Raw genomic sequence first — 2,509 nt, forward strand, 5'->3', positions numbered from 1 at the left:
TCAGTCTCACCTCTGGATACCACCCACAGTCTAATGGCCAGGTCGAGAGATTAAACCAGGAGCTGACCCGCTTTCTGCGTGCCTATTGCCATCAGAATCTGGAGTCGCTTCCTCCTGTGGGCCTTACGCCCTTTCAATGTGTACTCGGTTTCCAACCCCCCGTTTCCCTGGTCCGGAGAACCCTCAGAGCTCCCTGCCATCAACGACTGGCTCCAACGAAGTGAGGAGACATGGAATACTGCTCATGTGCACCTCCAACACGCCATCTGCAGGGTCAAGGAACAGGCCGACCGTCACAGGAGGTCAGGTCCCGCTTACACCCCAGGACAATGGGTCTGGCTCTCCACAAGAGACCTTCACCTTCGGCTCCCGTGCAAGAAGTTGAGTCCCAGGTACATGGGTCCATTCAAAATCATTAGACAGATCACACCTGTATCTTATCGTTTGGCTCTTCCCTCTAATTATCGTATCTCACCCACCTTTCATGTTTCCCTGCTTAAGCCCGCCGGTTGTCCGAGAGGAGAGAGGGACCAGGAGGAGGCCGTGAACGAGAGTCCCCCTCCCATCATCGTGGACGGCGAGGAGGCGTACCAGGTACAGGAGATCCTGGACTCCTGACGCCGGGGCAGGTTACTTCAATACCTCATTGACTGGGAGGGGGTTAATTCTCAGGCTATCCTGGACCCTTCACTCACTACTGAATTCCATAGAACCCACCCTCACAAACCAGCCCCTCGCTCCCGTGGAAGGCCTCGGCGTCGTTCACCTCCTCGCTTCAGGAGCCGCTCGCAGGGGGGTGGCTCTGTCATTAATCAGGCCTCTGTGTCTCTCTCCGACGGCCTCCGGAGGGCACCCTCTCCCGAGTACTAACATTCATGGACTACATTTCCCATACACCCCGTACCTGGGACTGATTACTGGCACAGGTGTTTCCCCTTAGCTTCCCCATTTAAGCAGCAGCCAGACTCTTAGTTTTCGCAAAGTCTTGTTTTGCCACGGCTAACATCTCTGAGCGTTTATCCCCTGTGTTTTTGATCTCTCGTGTATTACCTTGGACTGTTCATCCTAGTGTGATTCTCTGCCGCCTGCCCCGACCCTCGCTCTGCTACTGTTTATTCTCCTGGATTATCCCTGCTGTTCGTGACGCTGTTGACTGATTACTGCCTGTTTAACTCTGCCTTTGATTTCAGTGTTCGCGAAGTCTTGTATTGCCCAGGCTACATTTCTGAGCATTTATCCCCCGTTTTGAGATCTCTTGTGTATTACCTTGGACTGTTACTACTAGTGTGATTCTCTGCCGCCTGCCCCGACCCTTGCTCTGCCTCTGTTTACTCTCCTGGATTATCCCTGCTGTTCGTGACGCTGTTGTTTGATTACTGCCTGTTTAACTCTGCCTTTGATTTAAATAAAAGCTGCAAATGGATCCGCACGCCTCTGACTCCTCGTTACAGAAGTCTTCGCCACACACGGAACCAGCAGCGATCTATCAGCTCACCACCGGGGTTTCTGCCCAGGCCTCCATGTTAGCGTCTCATCAACAGCAGCTGCAACGACTCACCTCGTTCACGGAGGAGATGGTGAGGACGCTATAGCCCCTACTGAGCCCAGCATTCCTCCATCCGTTCCGTCACCTCGTTACACTAGTCTACCATCTGCCTATTCAACTATCCATCCATTCAGCTACCCTATGCATTGGCCCTTTTTGTCTATCAAACCAAGACCATAATCTCAAGCAACAACAAACATCATAGAAATGTCTGAGCAACCACAGCATGCCTTGGTACCCAGAACATCTTAGCAACCACCTAGAAATGTCCTTCAACCACTTTGAGCAACTGCTTACGGTCATTCTGTATATTGTGTGTCTCTACGGCCATTAAAATGGTCAAACTTTTAAAATGCTTTTAAAACAGTTTGTCAAACCTGTCTTTATCTTACAGTCAGACATCCTAAAGCTGGTCTGTTCTTGCAGGTTCTGGGCATCTGGAGAACCTAGTGATAGCTCTGGTAATGAGGATTGTGTTGTAAATCTGTCATCAGGGGCTGCTGATTATTCATGTGATAAAACTTTTAAATGGATCTGTAAGAAGAACATTTTGAAGCAGTAATTACATTGAAGGGTTAATAAAGGGTTTTTTATTAGAGAGACATTTTATTTATTATAGAGACATTTTTGGTCTCATTTCACTATTTCATCTTAAACACAGTTCTAAAAGTGATCATGTAATAAATCATCTTTATCATTAAAACTCAACTCCTTTATGATTCTGTTATATTTTGTTACTGATACAAAATTGAGCAAACTCACACTTAAAGCTGAAAAAGTTTCAATATTAAGACTAACTCAAGGTGTGGCTATTTTTACCCCTTCAATTCTGCCTGGTAACACTTGTGATGCAGAAAATTAAAGGGGTCATATGATGTTGCTAAAAAGAACATTATTTTGTGTATTTGGTGTAATGAAATGTTTATGCGGTTTAAGGTTCAAAAAACATTATTTTCCACATAC

At 47.1% G+C, this 2,509-nt stretch overlaps 1 pseudogene; it reads left to right on the top strand.

Moving 5' to 3' along the window:
• The window catches only part of LOC107701083 (CD209 antigen-like protein D), an 11,201-nt pseudogene extending 9,093 nt beyond the window's left edge, over positions 1 to 2,108 (top strand).
• Positions 2,109 to 2,509: the final 401 nt, after the last annotated feature.

The sequence above is a fragment of the Sinocyclocheilus anshuiensis genome, unplaced genomic scaffold (genome assembly GCF_001515605.1).
Source record: "Sinocyclocheilus anshuiensis isolate Anshui unplaced genomic scaffold, SAMN03320099.WGS_v1.1 scaffold907, whole genome shotgun sequence".
In the NCBI taxonomy this organism is placed as follows: domain Eukaryota; kingdom Metazoa; phylum Chordata; class Actinopteri; order Cypriniformes; family Cyprinidae; genus Sinocyclocheilus; species Sinocyclocheilus anshuiensis.